Genomic DNA, 21794 nt, shown 5'->3' on the forward strand with positions numbered 1-21794 from the left:
CGAAAGCACGTTCAGCCAATCAGCGTTTCCCAGTAGTTTTGCTGTAGGGCGGTTTTCAGAATTGACGCGCTTCTTCCAGTCTGAAGATTCACGCAGCGGTTCAAGTCTCTCCACGTATATGATGGTCACGTTGCGAGACCGCATCATTGTTCGCCGGAATAAGGAGGTCTCGAGAGCTGGCGCGCGGTGCAACATGCACGTGTGCGCGGAATTACAGAGGCGGAGTATATAGGTGTACGGTTAAGCGTGGGCCGGACATGGAAGGCATGAAGCCCCCAAAGTGGCCACTTTGCGCAGCTCCTCACCCAGGAAGCGGTGCGTGCAGTGGGCGAAGTATCCCGATCAGTTCTCTCTCCCCTATACTTGCGATTGCGTGATCAGCGCACGTTGCGCCAAGGGCAGTGCCCGTCCAGCCAGCACCGGATGGTCAGAGGCGCGGTTTATGGCGAATGGCGTTGCGTTAGCCGCCATAACTGTTATAGTTAAAGACGTGTACCTTGCATATATGTAGTGTTTTTTGTGCGTCAGACAGGTTCTGCTTGAATCGTTTCCGTCGTTTTGCTTTATTTTTTTGCCATAATTTTCTGCGTTGGTTGGTCTCGTTGGTGCGTGCAAGTGGTACCACTCTTGCTACGACATGATGACTTGCTCGCTTGTAGTGCGTTTTCTTACTGAGCCTAAATGTCTATGCCTGTATCTTCTTTTCCTGTTATATATGTGTACGATACTGTCTTCTTGTTATGTTTCACATCTCGATACATAGCCAGATATTACTGGCTTTCTAATCTCGGACTAAAACGCAGCTACAGCCTTCTGCTATGCGTTGTAACGTATAGAGCCCTCCGCATTTCTATTTCAAGAGAGCTTTTTTGCAGCTAACTTTGCTGTATCGAACGTTGGCGGGGTATAGCGAACATTACTGACTACAGCATTCATAAAATATACCTTTCCCAGTAAGTCTGTTTCTTAACTCGCCTGTCATTCCTCCTCAGTCGCGCTTCACTCACATCCGCGTCGTCCATTTTAGAAGTGACAGGTCTGGCCACATGTAGCGTTGGGGTCAATTATAGTGCTTCTGGTCTTCTCTGTCGAAAGACTATCTCTCTCCCTTCCGCCGAGAGTAGGCCGTATGCGCGTTCCGCGCTCTAAGGATGACGCGCTTAATTCTATTGGGCAGACAGCCGTAGGTGAGAGGTGATTCTGGCGAGCTGCATAATATAAGTGCGGCATGCAGCTGCGACTCTTGAGCAATAAACTGCTGTATACAATGAAGGCTGCGATGCGGCTCGTTCTCTTTATCGCTGCTCCTCATCTACTAGCACGTAAGGTAAAATATTGCTGTTTTATCATGATCTACTGCTGGTTCATTGAATTTCTGCCTCTATTATGACAACTGCGAGTTCCTCCAGCTAGCAACCTTATTACGCGTGCAATCTTTCTCAGTGGTTACTTGATAATTCACCACGCGTTTCCGTCAAAAGTTCAACTCAGTTCATTTTATTTTACCTCTAGGGTTTGTGAACTACAGTTGACTCGCCGCTCCACAACGCCCCATGAGCAGATGATGTTGGATCATCATCATTTATTAACCCTTGATGGTCTCGTAGGGACATTACATAAGGGTGTTGGCCATTAAGAGAGAACAATATATTGCCAGACCACCGGCATTCAGTTAATTTCATTTACTTCATGTACTCATGAGGACGTGAGGGATGAGAGGAAACGTTGCATTTAAGCATGTTGACAAAGCTGTCACCCGCTTGCAACAAGAGCAGCAGTAGCAGAAAGCAAAATAACTTGCGGACATCGTGATAGTCAAAGAGAAACATAAAGATCAGGAGAGATTCTCATAGGCGCTGTATAGTGCATACACTTACACACTGATTTGGTTTAGAGGAATCGAATAGCAGGTGAAACAAACGCGATATTTCAGAATGGCAATATCATCACCATCAGTTGCAGTTCATGTCCTGAGTGACTTAGCAAGGCAATGTCATCAGCGAATCGCAGATTACTTAGGTATTCTCCATTAACTCTTATCCCCAACTGTCACAATGCAATGCGTACAATGTTTATTAAAATTTTTCGGACCGCTTCGGCCTTGAACAGCTTATATTTGCCTGTGCACGTTGTTGGATCTCTGTCTAGCTAGTCCGCTGTCTAGTTGTGGCCATTGACGGTAATGCATATCCGCGTCCTTTCATTCTTCACCCCATATATGTATAAAGTAGCCTAGTTAACCTTCCTGCCTGTACTTTACCGAATGCATCTCTCCCTCAAATGGTTACGCGCCATCAATACATGAACTTCGGAATGTGCTCGACTAAATGTCGGTCGAACACTCCGTCCGGATCTAATGCCACTCGAAGGTCATTTTCAAGCACGACTCACTTCAATTACGCTCGACACAATGATGCTCAATCAATCGAGATCGAAATCTTCGAAAATGATCGGCAGCTGCCCCATCAGCACCCGCGAGGTCATTGAGCAAACATACACCGAGCGCTAAAGAGTAGGTATAAACAGAACATTAACCACGAAAATGTCATTGTGATTAAATACAGTATCTGATAATAACATTTGTATTTAGTTCTGTTGTTAAACTCACAAATATGCCGCCGCGGTGGCTCAGTCGTTATGGTGCTCGGCTGCTGTCCCGAAAGACGCGGGTTCGATCCCGGCCGCGGCGGTTGAATTTCTTTGGAGGCGAAATGCTAGAGGCCCGTGTACTGTGCGATGTCAGTGCACGTTAAAGAACCCCAGGTGGTCGAAATTTCCGAAGCCCTGCACTACGGCGTCTCTCATAGCCTTAGTCGCATTGGGACGTTAAACCCCATAAACCAAGCCAAACCAAACTAACAAATACATGCTCGTAGTCATGACGTCACGCAGCTTCGCCAATTCTGGGAGAGCTGTGCTTTGCGCGTATACTTTAGCCGGCGAGGCATCGCCGATGGTTTCACCGTTGTGTATTTCAGCTGGAAAATTAGTTTCTCTATTCTTTCTTTACGTATCCCAAGACAGCGCTGGCCGGGCGCCAAGTGATTTCATGTCATATACGTTCACAAAAAAGGAAGGAAAAGTGCAGAGGAAACATGTGGTCAGGGACGTCGCATCGCGTCGACGAGAGAGAGCTTGCTAAGTTGACTCATAGCACTCGCTGCAGCCCTGCTGCTTTCAGTACTGCAGTTCGCATGCTGCTTGTGCGTTACAATCCGACAGCTTTGCGAACTCCGCTTTTCTAACCTGAAGCAAAGAAAAACAGAGCAAAATTATGGATGTGGTGAACGAAGAGAACGTATCATATCCAAGCGCACTGATTCTGCGCGAAAGAGCGATAACAGCCGACGCAAAAAAAAGTTAAAATAATAAAAAAGAAACGGTGAGAACAGTCAAAAGTGATGATAAATAAAAAAGAAAAGGAACTGCGCGAGGCGCAAAGAAAGTCACTGTTCCATCGTCATCTTTGCGAACCTACACCGCCTCCATTTTTTTTATTTTTTTCACAGACGCGGACGTGCGCTTCTCTGCAATGCCTATAGCTTGGTCGCCGCCATTAGCTTTCAGAGCACCTCTCGCGCCGGAAAGAGAGAAGGAGATAAGGAATCGTGAAAGTGGCGCGTCGCTCTTTGGCCCATCGCGCTCTATTCGCATCGTGCAGGCCTACCCGCCGCTTCACTGAGCCGAGCGACAGCCTTGAACCTTGACCGCTCGCGCGAATGGGCTTCATTTTTCTTTTTTAACGCTGTGTTTTTTCTTCTTTCCTTTACCTTCCTCTTGCCGCCGCAACTTTTGAGGTGCTGTTCTTGGAGAGATTCCTGTTGCTCTCTTGATAGGTTCGTTTTATTTGTTTAGAGGCACGGCGTTGTTTTTGTTTGTATTACTTGTTTCAGTGCTACTTGGCTGCCGCCACCATTACGGGCAGATTTGTAACGGCCGTTTATATAATTCAGCCGTGAAAGACCAGTATTTACACCAGTGTAAGAGGCTATAGAGGAGGCTATGTGTGGGACCGTTCATAAACTGATTATCAACGGACCGTACACAGAAGTCGCCGCTTCAGAGGAGATAAGCCGCTATAACCTCGCGGAGGAATGGTCGCGTCTGGACATCTCTTCAGCTTGCGTGCGTTCCTGGAAGCTTTGGTATTCGGTGACGGGGCATTCTTCTTTTGAGTCGCTATAGCTAGACCGCAAGAAAAAAAATAAATTACAGTCGTGAAAAAAAAACGCGTGGCCTTAGGCGGCGCGGCCAACGTCGAGGAAATGTCCTTGCGGGCACATCATTAGAGCGCCGCGAAAACGGCATGCACTCACTATAAAGTTGTTTTTCTCCAAGCTTTTGCAGGCAGCGGCTCTATAATGGCAACTGGAAGTGTCGTACCGTGCACGGCGCGCGGTACACAACAAGAACTTTTCCAGATAGGCGTCGCCTTCGCGATGTTCTTCTTCCATATAATTATATCTTACGACTGGCGCGACATTTATCCTTGCTCTCCGGCGACCACATTCAGTCACGAGAAAGCCACACGTCACAGAAACCTTCGCTAGCTGGCACTCGCGTAAACAACACAAAGCGCGTCTTCCCGCCAATGCTTCATCACCTGAGGCTCAGTGTGAAGGAGCAGGCGAAGCCCGGAGAGCGGCAGGCAGGTCAGAGACCGTGACCCCTCCCCCTAATGTTGCCGGGCTTTCTCTTCGTGACTCCCGCCAGGCACGGGTCGCGTCGTTATTTTCGTCACCGCATTCCTTTTCAGGCCCCATCGGGATGTCCTAAAATGTGCACGCTGTTAGTTGTGCGATGAGGAGGTGCGTATATATATCCCGGCTTCCTCCTTGTTCTTCCGATGAAGGGGGGGGGGGGGGGGGGGGGGGCGTTCACACAGTTCCCCAGTCGATTCAGTCCGTTAGATGCACTTAGTTGTTACTTGTTTCTGCTAGGCGGCGCATTTTCGCGCGTTGTTCTCGTTACGCTGTCGACAGCGATGGATGACGCCTTGGCGTGACAACGCTCCGACGCTCCCTACAGTGACGCACTGAGATGAAGTGGCAAGGAAATACTTATGGTACTCGTTCAGAAGTACCTTTCTAACCTAAAGGGACACTAAAGACAAATATAAATTATCCTGTTTCGACAGGTTACCATGTTTTAATCACAAAGGAACCTCAAAATTAAAAAGTAACCTGTATGAGCCTGAAAAGACCCAAAAACTGTATACATGTGTCGCCATCATCGGTCAATTCCGTAAATATAAAATACGTGCGTGACGCCAATTTTCGGGCACGGATGCCAGAAGCTACGCCATTGCGTCAATCACTTCAGAGCGACAACAACCCGTCCTCTTAGTAAGAAAGGACGCCACGGGCTTGAATTGACTGGGGGTTGGGGGAGGGTGGGGGGGGGGGGAGGTGCTTAAATCCAATTTTCTGGCCTCTAATTGCGTCTTTTGTTGTTGGACAAGAGTCGACATGGCCACAAAGAGCTAGAAAATCCTTTTTTTTTTAAGTAGAACAGTAATTAGGGGAAGTTCAGCTCGGTCTCCTTTTAAGCTCAGTACCAAACTCAGTAAGACTATTCTTTGAAGCATTAATCAGAGGAAATTTCGCTGTTCGGTGTTCAGGCTTTCTTTTCTTGCGTAAATAAAACGTGTTGAAGTGTGGCGTGAGAGCTACGCCGGCCAATGTAAACCTGAGAACATAAACACTGTTAAAACGAAGCTCGATAACTTGTGTTTCACGTTCATTCTCACAGTTAAACCTCGTTTGCATAACAAAGCATCAGATAACGTTTTGTGTCCATATGCACGCGAATTGCTGTATATAATAACGCTAATATTATAATAATGCTCGGAATATATCGACATGTATGCTAAAATGCATTATTCCGAACAATAATTTATGTCGGGCTACTAAGTATAGGCACATGCCTCTTACGGAAGAACACGAAGGAAGGCTTCCTCAAAAACAAGAAAAAAGTTCCCATTCAAAATGAGATTCGACATAATTTGTTCGAGAATGGAAGACGCACCCAGAGCAAGCAGTTCTTTGTCCAGACGATGGGTAAGAGAGAGAGTATATATAGGCTGATGTGCGTTTTACGTCGACTTTAGTTTTTGTTTTAAAACTATGTGGTCAGATTAAATGGCAATGTGCTTAAACGCAGACCATAACATGCTTTGTTATACACGCACCATTCCTTTCGCACCCGCCGTAACTAAGAGCAGCCCTGTGCAGTTTAACGCAAATGACTACAATGCACTACGTGAAGTAACATTTTGTTTGCTTAGATTTGTTCTTACTTTCTTTTTCATCGTTTTTTTTCTCGCTATGATTGACTATACCAATAGAACATTGTGTAGCCAGTTGCGATAGAATAAACCTGCTACACATGTGCATCTAGCTTTCTTTGCGCCGGAGATGTTTTCGGCTGTGGCTTATTAACATAATCACAACAATCGTCTCCTAAATGATCATTTTTCTCCTGGCGCTTCGTTCTTTTCAACACGTGGGATCACATGTTAAAAGTTGATGTATATCGTTCTCCACAACTAAACTGCACCACAGTTCTTTTATTCCGACAACTAGCGCTGACTGGAACCAGCATCCTCTCTCCATCGCTGCCATCTCTGACGTTACGGACTTCAAGACTGCTGCATTATCTGCGATTTTGTAATCTTATCATTATTTTTATCATGCACAACGTTTACTTTTGGGAGATTTACCACTAATTTCTGTAACGCCTCGGGGCCTGGAAAGTATGCGAAATTAAATAAATAGTGTGGTGTGTGGCGTCTGCAGTCGTTTAGGAATGTCTAACTTCGCTAAAAGATTTTCAGCATGCATTATGAGGTGCTGAATGGTATGCAAAGTATGGTTACCTTTTTGTTATCAAGGTCTATAATGGAAGCGCTTCGCGCTAGCCAATGAATACAGCATTGTTTCTGTTGAAATTCAAAAACTCCTGTTTATGACCGACCTCATCCTCCCTGTAGGCTTCACGGGTCTTCGCAAGAGTTTCAGCCCCGGATCTGTTCAGTTTCGCGCAAAACTTGATCGCATATCGCTGTTCACTCGCGCTCTGTATTGTGCTGCCTGACGGCGCAACAAAACAACCGCTCACACCGGGCGCGATGCGCTCAGCAGAGTCTCAGAGGCAACTGGGCCGGGTCGCGTCGTGCACCGAGAATCCTCCATCAACGTGCCTGCCTAGGGAAGTCACACTGCACCCCGTCCCCTTCGCTATATATAAAAAATCAGTCCCGATACTTTTTGCACAGACCCTGCGTGCACGAAGTGTGTGCATATATAGCACTATCCCCTCACCCCTTTTCTTTCACTTCTACACTCTGCCTGCTATCCTTTATTTCGCTGCCCCAGCTCAGGTGCTTCCAGCTGCGATAGCAGATGCCGGGGCAGCAAACATTCTTTTACCTTCCATATTAAATGTACCAATAAATAACCACCACCACTACTACTACTACTACTACTACTACTACTACTACTACTACTACTACTACTACTACTACTACTACTACTACTACTACTACAGTACCGCTCTGTGAATGAGGGCAGCGAGCAGCTCAAGAAATTGGATTTGAGGCACACAATAGTGCATTTTCCTGCGACAGAGGTGCATCAGAGCTTTGCTCGCACTCTTCGAGTTCTATCTAATCATTGCGAAACTTCTCCACAAATGCGCCCGATGATAAGGACAGTTTCACCTCCCATTTCTCGCATGTCAGGAAGTTGGCAGGTCCCTTGCTGTCAGCACCAAGCCAACAAAGAAGGCAGGGACAAAAGCACACGCACCCACGTTATCGTAGATAACACACACGCGCACGCAAACGCACGCCCAGGAGCACACGCAACGACGTATTGCGCTCGCCGTCCAACCAGTCATTAATATCGAGCAAGTGTGTCATTCTTCCTGACAGCCATTATCTCTTCGCAAACCGCTCGCAACACCTCGCAAGTCCATTTAGAAGCCTCTCCGCTTCTGCGTACGAAAGGCAGCCCTTCGACCGAGTAATTAAAGCAGCTTGTTATCAGTGCCTTTATATATCCAGCCGGTGTTAACACCCCCCCCCCCCCCCCCCCGCTCCTCTTCCAAACTTCTCATTCACGGCATCCACTCGAGCAGACCTCAACTGGCACCACTGTACCGACTTTGTTACATTGGTTCGGTGGCCAGACGCTTCACAGCGTGCGTAGCGTGCCAGTCCCGTCGTTCGCCGCACGTCAGCTGCATCGTACGCGCTGCAAACACATGCGCCGCCGTCAAACCACGCTCCAATGCAGAGCGGTGCACTCACCGGCGGGCAAGAACGAGTTATGGGGGCGCGACAGGCGGGCAGGGCTGACTCACAATAAAGCACAAAAGGAATAAGCGCTCCGTTTATCAGCCGTATACCGCAGTCGTCAGGGCCGGCGGCTCGACGACGCGCAGACGAGAGCGCTTGCTCGACGCGATGTTGCACCGGAGCCAGTAAAAGGCTGCGGCAGTCCGCGCCGGCTAGAAGGCTAGATGGAGAACTAGGACGCCTCAAAAACGCTGCTTCTGCCTGCAAAATACGTAGCATAAAGCGCGCGTGTGGATAGAGTGCTGCACGAGAGGTTCGCGGAGTTTGTCGCAAGCATTTCCCCTCATGGGGCGTGTGTGTTCTGCCTGGTGTTTGTTCCTCGGCTTCCCCTCGTAGCGCGCGCTGTTGCTCGATCCTCCTCGCCCGCAGAGCCAAGAGGGAGGAACAAGTGCGCGGCTCTCTCGCGAACGCATTGGCTCGTAATTAGCTAGCGACTGCCGCTGCCGAGAAGAGGCGACGGAGGCGGCTGCGATGGCGGAAGCCGTTGGCGCCCCGGCGCCGACACTTCCTGACTCGGCGTTCGCTGACGAGCCATTTCCGACCGGCTTCGCAGTTTCGGCAGCCTTCCCCCCCCTCCCTCCCCCTTTCGCTTCACGTCCAAGACCTTCGGTCTCCTCCCCACTACCTCGCTGGTTGGTTGGTTCGTGGCTCAAACTACGAGAAACTTCGCTTCCTCGCCACCTCTCTACCATTGCTGCTCCGTCCCTCCTACACTCATCACCGCTCTTCTTTCGCCCCCCCCCCCCCCCCCTTCCTTCTTGTTTGTTCTTTTTGTTACGGTTTAGTTAGTTTCTTTTTACTCTGCGATCCTGTGTGGCGTTGCCGGCCTCTATACAGTTATGGTGTATACACGCTTATCCAAGTTGCTACGCGGCCCGTTTTTGAATGCGCCGAATTGCCCATGCTTTGTTCCGGAGCGAACGTCCCTCGAGAGGTTATCTGAAGCGGCTTCCAGTTTACTGTTCTCTCTCTCTCTCTCCCTCTGTTTCCCTCTTTTTTATTAGTCTTTTTTTGTGCTGCGCAGAAGAAAGGGTCATTAGGGAAAGGAGTGTTACGTTCAGCGCGCTTCGTAAGAAGTGTCTCAGCCTTTTGTTTTATTCTACTGTCGTGGAGTTAATGTGCGGAACGGGCCCTCTCGCATCGCTGGTTATAGAAACAAAAGTTAGGATGTAACGACAACTGCATCAGCATGGGACGGTGCCGCGCTAATGGCTGCCAGGTGTCAAAGGATAAGTAATCTCGGGAACAAATGACGAATGCGTCCGCATGTTAGTGCTTTGTTGTTTGTTTTCGTATTTAGTGTTTATCTGCTCTTCCTATATTAAATCTAAGATGGTTAGTGTATTGAACTGAGTTTCAGTCAGTCGGGAATCAACGAAATCTTGAAGTTAACGCACCAGTGTAAGCACGTGCTTGCACGGCTGGATATTATGCACCCGATGTGCTGAGAAGTGGGAAAACTTTTCCTTTAATATCGTGTGATAAACGGTTCCGCTTCTGAACACATATCTGTCAACGCCGTGGGTCTTACGTTGTACCGATGCGAATCTAGAGCAGCGGTACACATTTTCTACTTCACAAGGAGAGCCCGACTTTCGTTTCGCCTCGCTATGCGCAGTTAACTCATTTTAAAATCAGCGATGTTTAGCCATATAGCACCTCATGCTGAAAATAACGTGTAGCAAAACAACCGCGTCTGATAAACACAGGTCGCCCGAATCGTCATGCAGTGACAGTCTCTCCTTTCTTCGAGATCAACTTCGCGCGGTAGTCGCGCCGCGCGCCTGGAGCAGTCGGACGGAACGAGGCCATTAATCACTGCCAGCATTGAAGAAACTGTTTTTGTCGTGCACGCAGGAGAGCTTAGGCGCATCGCGAACAAAGCCAATGTGCAGAAGCTCTCAGGGCGCGCGCAGGCGTTCATATGTTTTCGCGTCTTTGGAAGGCCCACGGCAGCTGCGCAAGCACACACACCGCCGTTCTTTGAATGTATGCGCAGCCGCTATGCACTGTTCCAGCGTGGCGTATCTTGCGCGGCGAATGCCTGGAGAATGGATGAACCCGCGAGCGCCCGTCGCTGCCTGTACAGAACCGCGCTTGTGCACACACGCAATCAAGGCAAACGCCGCTTTCAAGGCAAAGTGTGCCGCTTTGAATGAAGCTGCGCGCGCAAGCCGCGTCCTTTAGGATTCGCAGACTCCTGTATCACTGCGCTCTTGGCCAATGGCAGTGAGACTGTATTGTTGCCAGCTCGGTTTTATGAGCTCTGCATTGTACCGTGCGACACGCTTCTGGCCCTTCTGTGCATTCAGGCACCTTTTCTTTTCTTCATTTTAACATTGTTAGTTGCAGGAAGAGCCGACCAGGGAGACCTGTATGCCTGTATACCTGTATACCTGTGTACATGTGCTCTTAAAGCTGATTAAGTTATGTGAAGTACACTAATAAAGTAGCAGTTCGGGCTTGTTGGTACCGCATGACATACAAAATAGCGCAACAGCACAGAGGGACAAGAGAGAGCACACAGGAGCGCTAAGAAAGTCGAATAAGTTTAGGCTTATTGGTAGCACATGACGTACAAAATAGCGCAAAAGCACAGAGAGACAATAAATATCATACACGTGCGCTAATAAAGTCTAATAAAGTGGCAGTTTGGGCTTATCGGTAGAAAGTGACATACAACATAGGGCAACAGCACACAGGGACACGAAAGAACTCAGAAGAGCGCTAATAAAGTCTAATAAGTTTAGACTTGTTGGTGGCACATGACGTATACAAAATAGCGCAACAGCGGGCAGAGACAAGAAAGAACACACACGAGCGCTAATAAAGTCGAATAAGTTTAGGCTTATTGGTAGCACATGACATACAAAATAGCGCAACAGCACAGAGAGACAAGAAAGATCATACACGTGCACTAATAAAGTCTAATAAAGTGGCAGTTTGGGCTTGCTGGTAGCACATGACGTGCGAAATACTGCAACTACACACAGCGACAAAAAAGAACATAACGTGCGCTAGTAATGTCTAATAAAGTGGCAGTTTGGGCTTGTTGGCAGAACATGACATACAACATAGGGAAACAGCACACAGGCACACAAAAGAACTCAGACGAGCGCTAATAAAGTTTAGAAGTTTAGGCTTGTTGGTAGCACATGACATACAGCAGCACACAGGGACTAGAAAGAACACACACGAAATAAACTGCGCACGCCATAGCTAGTTTCAAGCAGTAATCAATCTTGAAGCAATCCTTCATACCAGCCTGCAAACATTCCACCTACCCGCGTGTAGTAGTTTCCCTTTACTCATTATGGAAGCGTTCCGCTTTTCAGGTTAGATCGCCATGCTCTTGCTACAGGTTCTTCTTCACAACAGCGCCTTCTCGCTTTTTTAATGCCTTTACAAGTTTTGTGAGACCTACCCGCCCTGTGTTAGCTTCAAGTGTGAAGCCGACGTGCGCATCTACTTTCTTGTTTACATCTAGAGCCTAGTGTTTCATATTTGTTGCAAATACGTTCTCTTTAATTTGTTTTCGTACAACTTCCTTGCCAACAACAAACGGTTCCTCATATCCCAAATACCTTGATCTTGTCTCGCTGGCAGCTTACCGAGACGAAAATAACACGGCCCGAGGCCCGCGAGGAAAAAGCTGACGCTGGGACTAACATCCCACGTGCGCCAGTTCTGGAAGGCTGCCACGATACAAACCTCGAGGCGAAAGCCCGTGTCTTTAATGGGGTCCAGATTTATTGTCAAGACCGCGTGTTCACAGCGCCTCACGAGCTCAGCTTCCGTAACGGTCGAAAAGAAATTCCGTCCTAAAAAATATCGCGCCCCGCAGACCCGTTGGCAACGCAGGCGAGCGAAAACGCCAAGAAGAGACGGGAGTGACGTCCATTATGGAAAGGAATGCATCTCGGAACCGTTCATATTTATTATGTCCACGCAGGAGCACCTTGTATCACATCGGGGGACCGTGGGCATGGTGCGCGCCGCCTGCAGCAGAGGAAGCGAACACCACGCGCATGCACTGCAGGGAGTTGGGGCAAGCATCGAGGAAAAGAGCGGTGGAACGCTGCATACCCGCGCACTGAGACACCTGGGTCATGAGACGGAGTGGGATGTCCTCTCGGCAGGGGCAGAAACCGCGGGCCCGCTCCAAGCTGAGCCACAGACCCGCTGCATGGCGGCGACGGCAGCATCGCCCGCTTTCTTTCCTGCTGTTTTCTTGCTCCGAGAGAGTACAGAGTTTGTGGGGGGGAGTCTCGGAGAGGCTGGAGTGAGAGCGGGGAAAAGAAGAGCCACCGGGAGAAAAGAACAGGAGCGCTTCTTATACTTGCCTTTCAAAAGAGCTCGCAGCGACCATCCATCACAATGCCGCTGCGCTGGACTCTGCGAATGAAAAATGGTGGCTCGGTCGCGATAAACAACTGGCAGGCAGCGCGCGCGCTCTCTCGACGTCCCTCGTCGGCCGCCTGGAGCAGCAGCAACTCGGTGAGCGGGAGGGAGAGTGGTTGCAGGCCGCAAGGTAGACACATTTTTGGGAGCCGCGGACAAAGCAGAATTCGAGACGCTCGTGCAAGCGACTTCGCCTTTGCCAGCCTCGAGGGTGGGTGGCGGGGGTCTGTGATGCCAGGGGGTGCTGCGGGTTGGAGGGTGGCTAGGCTGAGCTGCTTGTACGGCTGCGCATCGCGGAGGGATCGCGGGCGCGCATCGCAGGGGAGCTGAAGTGACACACAGAGAACGAGACAGCGCCGGTTTGGCCACGGTCTCTTCACCGGCTTGCCGCCGCCGGGCTTACGTGTGGCCGTGCCGCTCAGGGCCCGCGCAGAAACTGAGTCCTCCCTGCCGCCCTCGCAGCAAGCGCAGGGCCAGGGTGGTGTGGCCGTCACCGCAGGCTTCAACGGCCGGAGGCAAAGCGTGGGGAGCTGAACAAGGGGCGTTAGCAATTCTTCTTTTGTCTGCGGGTGAATTGCGTATAACGAGCGCGAACGCGGCGCAATCGGTCTTTGTGTGCCCTTCTCAATGCACAAAAGAAGTATCTCTTAAAGAGCGCGCTCTCGCGGAGACCCTCCACGAGTTGCGCGTTTGGTTTTCGTTTCGAACGGTGGTGAATGGCCTCAATGACTGCCGCCCTTATAGAGCGAAGTCGACCTCTGACCAGTTCACATTCTGAAACCCGTTCCACTTTCGTACCTTGCGGTCTGCTTATCTACGGATGCAGTGCGGTGCTTTCTCAATTGCACGCACACAAAATATAATAGAGACGCAAGTGAGTGTTCTTTACCTTGTCGTCGTAATGATATCCGGTGAGCTGCATATGCTAACCAAATGTAAATTATGCATAAGTGTGAACCTATAAAATCACAGTTACGAACTATAAGCTTAAGAAAGGCACTGAGGGAAGCCAGGCACGGAGAAAAATAGCGGTCGGTCATCTCTGCTTCCGCTTCGTTCAGCCCTATCAATCAAGTATGCAGCGCATCTTTCGGACACCTGAGCTTGAATAAACCTTCTCTCGGAGTAAACCGGCTCTTTGCTAATTTCATTCGACTGCCTATGAATAATGTGCTCGTTGTCACCACGACAGCGTACAGAAAGTAACTTCATTTTGCAGACCGTCGCCTTGTTGCAGGAACGTCCCTTCCCATGTGCTTACGGCTAAGCGCCCATTTTTCCGTAGTGGGAAGCAACGGGTGTTACCGGAGATAAAAAATGAAGTTTACGTTTTATTATTATTGTTATTTTATTATCAAACATAACGTTAATCCTTTTGGACTGTTAAAAAGTTGTGAATCAAATGCAAAACCAAGAACACAATGGAACAGTTTCCAAGTCGCACAGCAAAAAGGGTGGTATACAATACAATAAAAAAAATAAGATTAACAGAAAACTACAAAGAAAAAGATAACTTACTCAATACGTTTTCAGCAATTTTACAAAATGCTCTGTGGAAGTAGCGTTTATAAGTAATTGCGCATTTCAGCCTATAATTGTTTACAGAAGAAAATAATGCTTAAAAGCATTAACTCTTGGTGCGTAGGTTATGATAGGTCGAAAGTACCGTGCTTGTAATTCAACAGATGAGTTAGTCAACTATTTGGCAGTATTGTCTCGTGTTCTAATGAAATCTATTTTCAGTCATGTAGTTTTAAAGGTTTACGAACACAGCTTCCTGTTTGACCACACGGAAACGTACAGTATTTCACCTGCGCAGCGAAGTGACTCTCAAATTGTCCATTGCTGTGCACAGCGACAGGTTTCTATGTGGATTAGCTACATAGAAAGTAATGTTTGAGCATACGGCCACATCAACGAAAAAAGATGATGAAAAAAGGATTTCTCCCTACTGGGGAAAAAAAAGAAAGAACAGATATTCTTGAACACCCTCTACGTGCGCTTTGAGATTATACGTTTATGTATGGACGCTGTTCGTGTAGGGTGCAACGGTTTTTGTCGCTTTTTCAGGAGCTCTTGATCAAGAATCGTTCGTTGTCTCGAAGTGAATACAGTGCACGAGCAAGGTATTCTGCGTGTATATCATCCGGCAGCAAAACTAAAGCGTGTAAATTTGAAGTAACGAGGCGCACCAGAAATAACCTCCGTACCCATGTGCTAGTCGCGAGTGCTACTGGTGACGTTTTCATAACTGTAACCACCAGCAAGCATGTTTTTAGTAGGATACTTCCTTACAGTTGCTTGTGTCACTGAAACCGCCACACCCGTCACGTGCAGGTATTCTGCAGTGTTGTATTGTAAAACTATGTCTTACCAACAGTTACCTGGATGTAGGAGGTCTGGAAATGAAGAATACAACGCGAGTACTTACGTGGCCGCGGAGAGCGGAGCGACCAATACGAACGCGCTCTGCAAAATAAGTCTCGACCGGTAGTCGCGTCCGATCGATCTGCTTTCAGAGCCCCACGCATATAGTACTCGCGTTCGCCGTCAGTGGCGAGCGAACACAAAGAAACATATGGCACCGCACCTTCGTCGCTTCACCGCTACTCAGCCAATCAGTTTGCCGCGCGTGTGCTGCTGCTGCACAGGCAACCGGCGCCGCGTGCGTGATGCACTGCTGTCCGTTGTGCAGGGCCCCATCCATCTCTGGGCATGCGAAAGCGCCACGCCAGTTGCCGCCGCCACAACAATCGCAACGAGCACGCAGAGAGCTTCGGCGAGACCGTGCAACCGTGTCCGCCGGCTGTTTATCACTCTTCTCCGCGTACATACATACATACGCACGCGCGAAGGGCTAGGGCTTCCACTCGCTGCCCAATCCGCCGTCGCACAGAGAACAGCAACCCCCTCTCCCTGTATCCCCCTACCTTTCCCCTCGCTCCTGAACCGCAGCTCCAAAACAGCTCCCGGATCGATCATTTTCCACGCAGTCCCGTGCGTTATGCTGCCGCCGCCGCCGCGGCGGCCTTCCAACGCACGCACTAACACGGTTGCTCTGAGACGATGGGGCTTCCCCCGAAGGCAGCCCGCAGAGATGCAGTGTGTTCCTCTCGCCGCTGAAAGAGGCGTCTCGCCGGCCGCTCCTGGGTTGCTGCTACGCATGCCGCGTCCGCAGCGTCCGCGGATGAGGCGCCTTCAGTTATCGCTGCTCTGCTTGCGCTGTCTTTGCCGGCTATCCAGCCAGCTATATGCTCTTGTCCTGCATATACAGCGCCGGCTCGCCACGCTGCCGCCTCCTCTGCCCTCGCCTACGCGCCGGTTTGCGACTGGTGACGGGACGGGAGTCTGCAGCCGCTCGTCCATCTTCATCAAGCGTCAGTCGACCGCCTGTCAGGGCACCCGCCGTGCCGGCGCTCTCGATTGGACGGGGCCCGCGCTCACAACGCGGGCCGGCGTTTTCCCGCGCTCGCCTAGAGGGTCTAGTCGGCGCGCTGCGGCTGCTAAAAACGTAGCCGCGCTTTGGTCCTCCCTTCTGGCTCTTCTTTTCGCGGGTTTGGTTTTCTTTTTTTCTCAGCTCAGTGCTGAGGAAGCCCACTTTTGTCGAGCGCCGGGAAGTGCAAGGCTTCGCTCCATTTACGCCTCGCTTACGTCGGCGCTTTCCGGGCGCGACTTGTAAGACGGTAATCACTGCTATAAGCCATGCCGGGATGCCGAATGCCCCTTCTTTTTTACCGTAACAAAGTCGGGTCAAGGAGGCTGGCTACAGCTGTTGTAGTTATTGCAGATTACAACGAAGGCGAATAAGCTCTTCGTACAGGCTGGGTGTTCTCTTGAGGGACAATAGAGTTGAATTTAATACGGAAGTGCATTACTCACGTTTTTGATTATGCAAACTAGAAGACCGTTTATAGACAATCAATGATATGTTTTCCGGGGTTGAGAGCAACCTGGGAATGCAGAAGAAAATGGACCATTTTTGAAACGTAATATCCGTGAAAAAAAAGGGGAAATGTTCAACCCAGATTGTGCTAGTCAGCACCCTCCGCTAAGTAAACAGAGTTAGCGGCGCATGCTGCGAGTAGCGTCGGCCGCACGATAAAGCTGGTTTACTGGCCTGCATGCCTCCATCGGCCACAAAATGAGCTGCTCAGGGGCAGAGACGGTTGTTTGGTCTTATGTGGTCCACAAGCGCGAAGCTTTGAGATTGTTTTAACCAAGCACACACGTCGCTGATTGGTTACATGCACTGGCTCGCACCTCTTCATCGTTGTATTTCTCGAATCCGCTTCCACGAGCTAGAACCTTTGCTCAAGAACTGTGGTTTCAGTTCTGAAATGTAGTACTTCAATCCTGTTTTGTCAGAAACGCTTTAAACGAAGAGCCGGGATCGAGGCTTGGGAAGTGGATTCCTTGTACACTTCGAGAAGCTAACGTACAGCTCTCGAATAAGGGAACCTGGCTCTCTATAGGCACAACAAAAACCTGCGCTGCGCGCTTACAGTGTCTGGCCTCTGAATTCTACGCGGCAAAGGTTTCCGGACTTCCTAAACATGTGCACAGGACAGGCAAAAATAAAATAAGATAAAACTTAACCACGCCTTTGCAGTGGCGTGGAAAGGCATGCGAACGTGCCAAGGGGCAGTTAGGAACTCGTAAAAACGAGGCTTGCGTGCCTGCCGAATCGGTGTGAATGCGTGCCGAAGAGCGGTTTTCTCTCCGTGTCCAGCGTTCCGAGCTCTTTTTTCTGGCCGTCTCAAATTACAGTGCGCGCACTGCTCGGGGCAATTAGCAGAACGAAACATTCCAGAGTTCGCACTGCCAAGACTTGTCGCCGCCGCCGATGCCGTCCTCGGAAATGAGATGCGCATTGAATATGCATATACGCCTTCGCCGACTATAAAATGACCGCCGCCGCCGTTGCTAGGGGGCGTGGGAAGGCAGTGGCACTGTTGGTGCATGGTGTTCGGGCGAGGCCCACGTGATCATTTTGCTCGGCGGCGTCAGGCCACCAGTACGATCTCGCTTCGATCTGGAGGCAATTTTCTCGCGACATCAGTATGATACAGTAAAAAGAAAAATGAAAGACTCGCCTCCCGAGAATTCGTTCTGAGACCAGCCTGCATGGAGCATTCTCTAGACGCCGCCGCCTAGCTTGCAAAGCCACTCCTTTCTATCACGCCCGTGCACGCATTATTGCGTGGCTCGGGCTTGTGCGAAGGGCGTTGAGGGGGGATGCTCTCTTATAACTTGTTTCTTGTTGCAGCCCGCCCTGCTCCCCCCATCCCTTCCCTCCAGCGGTGCTGGACTGTAGGCGGTCAACGCACTCTGTCGCGCGCCCGTGCGCGCGCGCCACCTAGCGGTGGCTAAATGAAAGCCGCCGGAAATTCCGAGAAGCTGAGTTTCGGGCCGTCCGTTCGCCTCGGGGCCCTTCGGATATGAAGAGTTCGTGATCTATTAACGATCCCGGCAAGTGACGACGCCGGAGAGTGCGACGCGCAACGCTCCAGTGGCTGTCTCCCGCCGGGAAAGGGAGATAGACGGAGGATGTGGAGGAAGGTGGCGAGTGTGAGTTGGGAAAGCTTGTGGAAGCAGCAGCGGCAGCCACTGCCCAGGGCACGGAGCTCTCTGCTACGCAGCAGCAGAGGCCCATACGAATACAAATAGGTACAAAAGCAAAAGAAGAAACGGGCGGAACGCGCCTCTGCTGCGGGCAGGGCGAAGGAAAAAGCTCTCGTCTGGAGACCGGTTTCTCGGCGGCGATGCATCAACCCTCGTGAATGGTCAGAAGGGCGGAACACGCAATTATTACGGGTTCATTTTCTCGGGCTGAGGTTAGGCCAGGCGAGCGTGTCCGACCAAGAGAGGAAGGCGAGGCTTGCAAGCCTGCCGGCGAGCGCGCGAAGCGAAGCGGCGTGCGTCCGTGTCGGGGCAGCCCCCAACCGTGCTCGCCACTGCTGCTGCTACCCCCGCGGGCTGCTGCTGCTCCGTCCAGTGACGCGAAGAAGCTCCTTCGTGCGGTGCAGCAACCCGCGAAAGGCAGCGCGTCTACAGCGTAGGTGCACGCGAAAATGCGCCGACGGCGAGGTGCATAAAGAGTTGCTGTTGCACAGACGAAGCAGGCAAAGACACCGACCGCTGTGCAGGCGAAGGGCGGACGAATGCTCTTCCAGACGGGCTCGGAGTCTTCCCACAGACAGATGCAGAAGCATTGCGAAGGGAAAAACAAAAAGAACTAAAGATGTTCGGAGTGAGAACGGAGACGATGGGCGCGCTGCATTCGCTGGTTTCCGTCGCACCGTCGCGACTGCGAGACGATGAAGCCTCGCTCGTTCGTTCCCTCTCCCTCGTTGACCTCCTCTCCTGACCTCCTTACCCGTTCTGCATCTCGAAGCTCGGGCGGCGGCGCACGGGTTGCGCGCTGCCTTCATCTTCCTGCGTTGTGCCCCTGGGCTCCGCCGCCGCGAAGTTTTCTAGCCGCCGCTACACTCTCCTTCCGAAGATTAATTTCTCAAGATTTATACGGTCGCGACCTGCGCCGTTTTTGTTTACGGCCGGGCGATTGTCTCCGACGCCGCCGCCGGCACCGCGCGCCGCGTTTCTGGCCGCCCTTGACGTGCGCATAATTTATTTATTCCGCCATTTACAAATTGCGTGCCGCGCTTAGGGTAAACAGCTTTCTTCCTGAGCAAAGACGCGCGCCTCTTTTCTGCCCTCTTTTCGCTGCCATGTGTTGCTGCGCATTGGGCTTGGTTTCTCTGAATGCATACGGAGTTAGTCTCCTCTTTTTTTCTTTTTGTTTCCTTGCAGCGAGATGAAAAGCTATTCGTCTGTCAAATGCCCATCCGTGTTTTTCTTCATGTTGTTTCTAAGAGCAATATATTTTGAATCACGCAGGCCCTAGAACAAACGTGGGAATGTGAGGAAGCCTCGGTAGCAGAACAGCCAATTGAAGATGTGCTCAGGCACCGTGCAAGAAGAAACGCGTGAAAAATACCATCGTTTTCCTTCCTCCTAGTGATTCGCAAACCACCCGTGTTTAATCAGCTTCACTTTTCGCTGCCATCTACAACGTAATACTTGCTCGTGAATAAATTCGTTCTCTGGCAATAAAGCATTTCGAGGACCAAGTTTGCGCCGAGCAGTATATACTATCGAACTTATTTCCGTTATGTACAAGTGATGTTCCAGAAAATTAGCGTTGGGCGAAAACTTTACCACCGTGCTGGTGCATATACTATAACATCAAGTGAATCGCAAAACGCGCAGTTTCAGCATCATTCGGTAAATGTACGCGCAGTAAATGTGCGCTGCATAATGATGTGCGCATGCATATAGATCACATTTAATTCCTTTCTTTATTCGTCCATGTGCCCAATCTAAGGAGCACGTGACCCCCCAGCAGGAACTTAGAGAACACATATAAGTAACAGCAGTTCCCATAACTTATTTGTGCATGGTTATGAACCTCAGAGTGTTGCATGTGATTTCTTATTTCGTTGCCGGTGTCACGATTTCAGGGTTACTGAATGTATGGCATGGAACGTGCTATTAGGCAAGTTGATTCGGCAGGATTCTAGCAACCTGCGCCGAGACAAAGAATAATATAGACAACACACACGTAAGGTGCTACTAACAATTGGCAACTTATTTGTTGTTACACTGATTAAATAGCTTCGGCCAGTAAATAAACATGTAGAAAAGAAAGTACAGTCAGTCATGCACAGCCAGTGAGGACACATGCTGTATTGCGTTCATCGGCTGAACCCTAGATATGCCAAATCCTTTGCCGATAACGAAACTGAGGGTTTACTAATGCAAGATTCGCCACGCTTTCTGATTTCCACAGCTCCAAGTATTTCTCTTATTATTTGGTTTCTGCTCTTCTGAGTATACGCAGGTATTCTTGAAGTCAGGTTGCCATCCATTTTTTTGCAGTGGATGCTTATGTCGTTCTAATACTGATGCTTATGCTGGTGCTTATGTATGCTGACGCTTATGCTACATGTGCTAACACATGTACTGATGCTTATGCGCCTTACATGCATTGTCGTATTATCCTTTGTCTCGGCGCCGGTTGCTTGAATCATGAGTATATAATCATTCTTTGTGATGATAGTGTTTGAAAGTCCCTTATAGGAGGCCTTCATGCGAAACCGACGACATGGTAGTACTTGCAGACACGTTTATATTCGCATATATGATGTTTATGCAACTCTGACGGGACCGGCTTGCTTCTTCGCTGCTTTATTCAAATGCAGCAACCTTCCACGTGTCAGTTAGCGTACCCAAGGTTAGGTCTATCTTAGAGACGTGTACATATTGGACAATATCGAACAAGAAACCCTTCCTAACTTCACAAAAGGGACTCCGAAATGGGTGCAAAAGAGGGAAGAGTGTGCGTATTAACTTCCTTACCACAGGGGCGATTTTACCTGCATGTTACAGAAGTCTTACATCTGCGTCGCGTTGTAGCTTTAAACGGATGCCTATTACAGAATACACTGATAACATTCACAGATAAGCTGTAAAGTGTGTCGCTTCGCAACGCACAAGAAGCATCAAAGAGTTCTCAATTTTTAGGAACGTCGCTCTATACCCAGCTGGCTTTCGCAACCGCAAGCTACTCAAAGGACAACGCGGAGGCGGTACTGTAACTTTATATCTTGTTAAGCTGTTAAGCAAGCTAGTTACCTTGTTAAGCAAGCGGATGTTTACTCCTGAGCATTCCATAAACTTGCTAGAACGCGAGAACCACGTGGGCACGTACGCATCCATTCTTCTTCTCTTCTTTGCGCGAGAGGCGAAAACTTCGCATTATACACACCCGGAATGGTCAGCCACAAGTAAAATATAAACAAGCAATACAGACGTCATCGCGGAAGATTTCTTTTCGCAGGAAGACATGCATGCTTTCTTTTGCAAGGACACGCGCGCTCGCTCATCCAGCTAGCTGGCGGTGGTCTGTGATTTAGCACCATTAGGCGACGACCACACACACACACACGTATACACCTGAGCTCGGCACGCCACA

The 21794-nt window shown here is 49.8% G+C and overlaps 1 protein-coding gene across 1 annotated transcript in view; it reads left to right on the forward strand.

Annotated features, from left to right (window-relative positions):
• The window catches only part of LOC149339625 (uncharacterized), a 59759-nt gene that overhangs the window by 34583 nt on the left and 3382 nt on the right, over positions 1 to 21794 (forward strand). The window lies entirely within an intron of this gene.

The sequence above is a fragment of the Amblyomma mixtum genome, chromosome 6 (genome assembly GCF_055824585.1).
Source record: "Amblyomma mixtum isolate Tamu chromosome 6, ASM5582458v1, whole genome shotgun sequence".
Classification (NCBI taxonomy): Eukaryota; Metazoa; Arthropoda; class Arachnida; order Ixodida; family Ixodidae; genus Amblyomma; species Amblyomma mixtum.